Source organism: Spinacia oleracea, chromosome 4, assembly GCF_020520425.1.
Source record: "Spinacia oleracea cultivar Varoflay chromosome 4, BTI_SOV_V1, whole genome shotgun sequence".
NCBI classification, from domain to species: domain Eukaryota; kingdom Viridiplantae; phylum Streptophyta; class Magnoliopsida; order Caryophyllales; family Amaranthaceae; genus Spinacia; species Spinacia oleracea.
Window position 1 is genome coordinate 87,624,349 of NC_079490.1, and position 8,280 is coordinate 87,632,628.

The 8,280-nt window shown below is 32.1% G+C and overlaps 1 long non-coding RNA gene across 2 annotated transcripts; it reads left to right on the top strand.

Annotated features, from left to right (window-relative positions):
• Positions 1–1,312: 1,312 nt before the first annotated feature.
• LOC110779833 (uncharacterized) lies at positions 1,313–4,514 on the top strand. Of its 2 annotated transcripts, XR_008933099.1 has the most exons (8): positions 1,313–1,629; positions 1,790–1,887; positions 2,084–2,155; positions 2,256–2,552; positions 2,675–2,808; positions 2,950–3,018; positions 3,149–3,284; positions 4,031–4,514. It is a non-coding gene; the product is annotated as an uncharacterized lncRNA (long non-coding RNA). The 2 variants fall into 2 exon arrangements; XR_008933100.1 differs by lacking the exon at positions 2,675–2,808 and having other exon boundaries at positions 1,314–1,629; positions 4,031–4,512.
• The last annotated feature ends 3,766 nt before the right edge of the window (positions 4,515–8,280 follow it).

Here is an 8,280-nt window from a genome sequence, read left to right on the forward strand (position 1 = left end):
TATATATATATATATATATATATATTTATATTAAGGGGTCGCACTAGATAAGAAAATGCTAAGAATAAAAAATAAGTAATGCAAAGACGAACCAGCCGATATTTTATTCGTTCGATACATTAAACTCTGTTAAATTATCTAACACGACCCAAAGGGGTTTGCTTATTTAATTTCATGTGAACGTTAACGCAAACAAGTAAATAGAATTTCTGAAATTACTTATATTTTGCTGCACTCACTGTCTTGATTCTTTTACTTTCAGAAGTTATTTAAATCTTTATTATTCCCAATTCAGTAACTCTTAATAATAAACTTGAATTCCCAAAGTATTTGGTAACTCCAAAAAATAATTAAGAGGTTCTAACATGTATAGATATGTAGATTTATTTATAATCAAATGGTCGCACTAGATAAGAAAATGTTAAGAATAATAAATAAGTAATGCAAAGACGAACCAACCGATATTTGATACGTTCGATACATTAAACCCTGTTAAATTATCTAACACGACCCAAAGGGGTTTGTTTATTTAATTTCATGTGAACGGAAACGCAAATAAGTAAACAGTGTCCGAAATTACCGAAATTTGGCAACACTCACTCTATTGATTCTCTTACTTCCAAAGTTAATTAAATCTTTATGATTCCCAATTCAGTAACTCCTAATTCATAAAATGGAATTCCAAAAGTATTTGGTAACTCAAAAAATAATTAGGAGGTCCTAACATAAATTTTTAGATTTATTAATAATTAAAGGGTCGCATTAGATAAGGAAATGCTTAAAATAATAAATAAGCAATGCCGTGACGAACTAGCAGGTATTTGATACGCTCGATATATTAAACCCTGTTAATTTATCTAACACGACCCAAAAGGGTTTGCTTATTTAATTTCATGTGAACGGAAAAGCAAATAAGTAAACAGAGTGTATGAAATTACCGATCTTTTGCAACAATCAATCTCTTGATTCTCTTACTTCCAAAGTTATTTAAATCTTTATTATTCCCTACTCAGTAACTCCTAATTAAAAAACTGGAACTCCCAAAGTATTTGGTAACTCCAAAAAATAATTAGGAGGCCCTAACATATATATATATATATATATATATATATATATATATATATATATATATATATATATATATATATATATATATATATATATATATATATAATTAAAGGGTCTCGTTAGATAAGAAAATGCTTAGAATCTCTATTATATAAGCCAAGAGGGGAGGGGCAATTCAGTAAAATAACTTTTCGTGTCCACTGAGTAAATTACGAAAATACCCTCACCCCCTCCCATTTCCGTGTCCACGTTGATGAGCCTCTCAGACTCTCCCCTCTCACTTTTCTCTTTCTTCACTTTTCCCTCAGACCCTCACCAAACAACAAAGCCATTTCTAGGGTTAGAGAGCCCCAATCTCATACTTTCTCTTCAGATCGGCCTCCGATATGCCTTCTTTCAATCCCCTTCATGAGTTCTGCGAGTTTTGCATAAACCACTCCTCCGTTCATCCGGTCGCTAGCGCCGCCGCCACAGCGGCTATGGAAGGAAGATCCGTCACAGTGGATGCTCTCCGGTTCGCTTGCCCGATGACGTCTCTCTAAATGTTGCCACCGCTGAAAGGTTTTCTTTTCCCCTTAGTTCAGACTAGAATTTGTCAGGCTTCAATTCGTCATTTTAGGTTTACAATTTTTGTTGGTAAATTTGTTATTTTACGTTATGTTATTGAAATTATCTTTAACCGAGCGTCATAATATTCACAACCACCATACCTCTTCCTTAGATCCGGTGCCATAGAAAGCGACAACAGTGGCGTCAAGGAGGGGAACATCAATTGGCCTCCACCGCCGGAGTTACGCGTCGCCGCCTCACACAACCCAGGTTATATTTCCCTCAATTTCTAAACCTTAACTATATTTCCTGGTAGTATAGTGGTTGATCCGGACCAACTTTTGTTTATGTTGGCGTCAATTCCCTATTTTATTTTATTTTATTTATCAAATGCGATTCATAGAAAGTTGTATGTCTCTCTCCCCCTCTTTCTATATTTCAAGTCAGTTTTGATTGGATTTGACAGGGTTGAAATTTGGGGCTTTGCACACTGGTTGAAATTTGGAACTGATAAACATCAGGATGGCTGACAAATAAGGTAACCAGGCATTCTTATAATTTTGAAATTTAATTTAGTTTAATTTATTTTAATTGGAGTATAAAATGGTAAAGATAAATATTTGTTTGTTTGATTGTAGGCTGAAAAAGAAACAGATGTAGTGCAAGAGCTCCTGCTACACCTGCATCACCAGCTCTAAGAAGTCCTTCTTCATCAACTATGACTGCTTCTCGAGAGGGTGTGCGTGCAAGAGCTGCTGCTTTGCGTCGATGAGCAGCCACCACATGTTTCAAGAGATTCCTTCCACTAACTGAAGCAGCCAAGGACAGAAGAAGAAAGTTTGATCGATTCTGTAAAAATAAAGAATTAGAAGAGTGATATGACCTGAGATATTTAGGGTTGACTGTAATTATGTCATGTTTCAATGCGATTACAGGTATGGATTTTGAATTTGAATAATAAAATATTTGGGGATGTTTTTTCTGTTTTGATAATTATTAGGATTTTTAATTGGTGTTGATCATTTAATTTTGTTTTTTATTATTTTCCGGCATGTAGTTCTTCCGGCTGTCGTGTAAGACGGCAGTATACCTTTTTCAGCCGTTAGATGAGTCGATTCTCGAACTATGATACACACGTATCTTTGTTCATTCTTTTACATTTTCTTCAACGCTACCAAATACCAATGGCTGGTAGCTCTCTGGCTCTCTCTTGAACATTTTCAATTCAATTTTTAAGTTGGTTCTCAATATTTTCATCAATTTGATTTATAGCTAGCTTTTAGTTTTTGGGTACCTCTGACTTTGTTATTATTTGATTGAATTTGGTTGTAGGAGTGAGATTAGTAGCTGAACATTTTATGTCTGATGAGTTATTTGCTGGTTGGTGGTAATTGCTGAAAGGTAAGTTGACAAAATGGGTTCATATTACATATTTAATCAAATTGTTGCCAAGTTGGTTGCTGTTTTTGATTTGGGTTAAATCCTCATTATTATATCTGATCTTAGATGTAACATGTACTCTTTTATGTAGGCTGAAGTGTAGTCTTATATGCACGCAAAGGCTGAAGGTGTAACAACAATCAAAGGCTTAAGTGTTGTACCAGCAGGTCGCTTATGGCAACATCGACAACATCAAAGCTCTTCACGGAGAAGGTGTTGGACTTGAGGTAATTTTCGATTCATTATTCAATTTCCCCTAAAATTAAAAATAAAATTCTTATGTTTTCAAATATTAGCTTTTGGGGGGGAAAGTAAGGAAATTTTAGGGTTTTTAAATTCTCGGGTTCATTCTTAGGTCTATGCTGAGATTTAGGTTCAGGAGAAGTTGGGGTGGATGGTACGGAAGGAGAGTGGTTCATTGCCCATGAGTTTAGCAGAGGCGTTGATGCGCTTCGAAGTAGCATCTCCTGTAGAGAGAAACAAAAGAGAAATAATTGATTTTTTAAAAATGGAATTAATAAATTAATATTTATGGGTTTTTAAATTCTCTGGTTCAGTCTTGGGACTAGCTTCTGGATGTTGTTGTGTGTCTTACGATGGTTTATTGTAAAGTTGTTGATCTGGACTCTGTGAAATAGGGCATGAGGATCGGATTCTTTGATCATTTTTGAACTATTTCTCGGGTTTTAATCTTTCAGAATATAGCTGATGCTTTTTGGAGCATCGGCCTTATTTGCCGTCTCTTGAATGGTGTTACATACCTGTAAAATTGAATAAGTGCTTAAATAACTTCCATTAAGAAGGAAATCTGCTACTCCTTACATTATTTTTAAAGTGTAAATGCTACTTATGTTTTTAATTTCTTAGCCGACAGTGAAGGCATATGACTCAATTATGTGCCCATTTACCTGAGGTTTGGAGTTGACTAGAGGCATCAGTTTATATCTCATATATTATGCCCCCCTTTGAACAGATTCTTCCGGAATGTCAGCTGAAGATCCTGATTGCGATGGAGATGATGACAACCATGAAAAGGTCATTCATGAGGTTTAGAGCTTCCAATAATAAGTTTCTTTTGCAGTCAATCATGTAAAAAAGGAAAAAAAATAATCTCCATTGTTGGAAAAGTGAGATACAAGAATCCGGTTTCATATAATGCAGACCATTCTGTTATTAAAAAAAACACACACACCAGCCACTTGCTGACCGCATGGCCATGAAGCTAGGGAGGAAGCAAGGCTCACAGTGGTATCAATATGATGTACCAGCCAGAGGAGTCTCATAAGGATTTGTACTTATCAGAGCTACATCTGTTTTAGATGTCAATTTATCTAATTTTCATGAACATGAACCTTGATTTGCTGCTGTACTATTTTAATTTTAAAAAAAACACATACACAACTTTAGCTGAAACAACGCTTATGTGATTGTGTGTTGTATATACTTGGTTGATCTATTTAACTGCGAATGTAGTTGCAAGGCATGCTTAAGTTCAGACACTTAAGAAGGTTTTCTAGCGTATGCACTTTTGTTGCGAATGAGAGATTAACAAAATACCAGTTGAACTTGAAGCTTGCTTATTATTTGTGGTGATTAAATGTAATAATCACAAGTTTAAGATTTATATATACTCCTGCACGCATCGCGTGCATATAAGACTAGTAATAAATAAGCAATGCCGTGACGAACCAGTCGATATTTGATTCGTTCGATACATTAAACCTGTTAAATTATCTAACACGACCCAAAGGGGTTTGGTTATTTAATTTCATGAAAATGGTAACACAAATAAGTAAATAGATTGTCCGAAATTACCGATCTTTTGCAACAATCAATCTCTTGATTCTCTTACAATCAATCCGAAATTATCACTAACATATATTATTTCTCAACAACATCATGCATATATCAATGAATACTGAAAAAATATATGAAATAAATCAATTTATGATCAATATCCACAATCAAAATAATCGACATATAGAAATAATACTTTATAAAATTTCGGTAACAATCAAATAAATTTCGGTAACAATCAAATAAAATCTCGGTAACAATATAAGATAAGATTTTTTTTTAATATAAGATAAGATTCTTTTTTAAAAAAATCGGTAACAATATAAGATAAGATTTGTTTTAAATATAAGATAAGGATTTTTTTAAAAAAAATTCGGTAACAATATATAATTAAAAAATATAAAATAAGATTTTTTTAAAAAAAATTTCGGTAACAATCAAATAAAATCTGATTTTTTAAAAAACATTTCGGTAACAATTGTTAACGAAATCTAAGGCATCAATTTAGGAAAATTAACATATTAAATCAATTAAAGAATATCTAAAAAATAAATATTATTATATAATATCATAATCTATTTTATCCCTTAAAAAAACATCAGAATCTATTTTTATTTCGGTAATCAAATAAAATTTGATTTTTTTTTTTATTTCGGTAATTTTTGTTTTAATTTCGGTAAGAATTCAGATTTTATTTGTTAACAATTTTGGTAACAATTATTAACTTATATAATTCAGATATACGGTATCAAAATCTATTTTTATTTTGGTAATCAAATAAAATCTAATTTTTTTATTTCGGTAATTTTTTTAAAAAACTTAGGTAACAATTCAGATTTTATTTGTTAACAATTTCTGTAACAATTATTAACTAATATAATTCAGATATACGGTATCAAAATCTATTTTTATTTTGGTAATCAATTAAAATCTTATTTTTTTATTTCGGTAATTTTTTAAAAACTTAGGTAACAATTTAGATTTTATGTGTTCAGATTTTATTTGTTAACCATTTCGGTAACAATTATTAACTAATATAATTCAGATATACGGTATTAGTTAATTACCGAAATAAAAAAATATGAATAAAATCTGATTTTTTTTATGGTAACAAATAAAATCTAATTTTTTGCATCGTAACAAATAAAATTAAATTTTTTTTATAGTAACAAATAAAATCTGATTTTTTATAAAAAGAATATCTAAAAAATAAATATTATAATATCAAAAGCTATTTTATCCCTAAACAAAAAACATCAAAATCTATTTTTATTTTGGTAATAAAATAAAATCTGTTTTTTTTTTTAGCAAAATCAATAACGAAATGGCTCAGTTTAGGAAAAATTAAGATACTAAATCAATTAAAGAATATCTAAAAAATAAATATTATTCTATAATATCAGAATCTATTTTAATTTCGGTAATAATTATATAATACCGTATCAAATAAAATCTGTTTTATTTAAAAAACTTTCGGTAATTAATAATTATCTAATACCGTATCAAATAAAATCAGATTTTTTTTTAAAAAAAATACGGTAAAAATAATTAAATTAAATTTGATAACTGTTTTTAATATATGTCCAAATTAGCTAATGTCGGATAAATAAAATAATATTTTAAAAAACTTAACGGTTATTTACTTAAAATTAAAAAAATATTACTATTTAATTAATTATAGAATTAAAAAAGATTATTATTTAAATAATTATAAAATTAGATGGCCGACGATGTGGAGTGGTGGCCGGCGGTGATGGTGGTCGGCGGTGATGGTAGTGGCCGGATGATGTTGGTGGTTGCCGGCGATGATGATGGTGGTGGGCGAGATGATGGTGTTCGGTTGCCGGATGATGGTGGTCGGCGGTGATGGTGGCCGGCGGTGATGGGGGCCGGCGGTGAAATGGACGGATGATGATGTCATTGATATTAAATAATTAAATTAAATATACGTTGGGTACTTTTTTTTCCTAGAGCCAAACAACCCATAAAAGGGTAAAATCAAGTGAACGGTCTAGATTAGATTCAGATCAATCGACGGTCTAGATTTAATTAAAGGGGTAAGTCGTCGAAGGTCGACGACCTTTACAGAAGCGTCATTCACTAATATTGAGCTTGACAACCTGAATTTCCACACAACCCAACCCCATGACATAATTCTGCTAAACTAGAAATACATGCTTCCTCAAAGAAAGATTACCATCAACACTCAAAAGTAGTACTTCTACTCAAAAAAAAAATGCCAACCAACCCTCTGATTTCTCGTTGAATAATTACAATATTTTCCAACCAAACCTCTGATTGTTCATTGAAGAATTAGACTTGCACGGAAAATTAATTAAATGAGAACATGAAAATTAAACAAACACAATAACAACGGAGGCTAACAATTAACTAATAGACATTAAAATAATTTGCTGAATTATCTAGAAAAAATTATAAATCTGTAGAAAATAAATTAATTCTCCAGCACCAAAACTAAATTGAATGAAAAAGGGAAAACCTGACAGAATTGATCGGCATCGATTTTAAGCAGCATACTCGAACAATCCAAAGAACGGTGCATCCAAAACCCTTTGCAACAAAACAAATTTCTCCTGCGATTTTAATTTGTTTGGAAAGTCGAAATGGAAAAACTATCAATTTCGATTTCCGATTTATTGAGATATTTGTTTGAGGGATGAGAGAAATGTGGCCTCAAGGATTTCTAAATCACTGAAGAAAGATAAATCAGGGATTCGTTTGTGCTAAAGAAGACCGAGTGATCCGATGACTAGTAGTAGCAACTTTCACGAGCAGTTAGTTTTTGAGTAGTTGAGATTGTCGTGGTAGGTGGGAGTTTAAAAGCGAGATTTCTGAAAATTTTAGGCGGTGTGAAAAATTGGAAGAGCGGGCTATGGATTGACCTATGCGCGACACGTGTTTATTCTGTAACATATAGACGCTTTAAAGCGATGATATTTATTTCGCCTGCTTAGAGAGTCGCAATTTGTGAAATAAAATAATCCACCCCACGATCTCCCATCGAATCTAAACCGAAGCGTCGAAGTGATTGTGTCTTTATTTGCATCATTTTCTTGCAGTGAGCCACTTTTGAAAGTCCTTTGAATATTCTGTTCTCCTCGAAGCACTTGTAAAAGTCTTCTTGAGATGTCTATTCTTTAAAGCCACTTCTAAAGTTCTTAAAGAATAAGTGTTCGGATTTTTTGAAGAACTACGGAAAGCCTTCGGAACGTCCGTATTGTTTGTTCGCCTCGAAGACTTTAGAGGTATATTTTCTCCCACTTGTCATTTTGGAAACGAATCTCCAAAAGGACACTATTTCGAGCAAACAAATATTATGTTCTCAAAAATCCGTGGTAGAAACAATACCCTTGTGTCTCATTTGAATAAATCACAATGAAACATATATCTATACTTGGGCCTTAG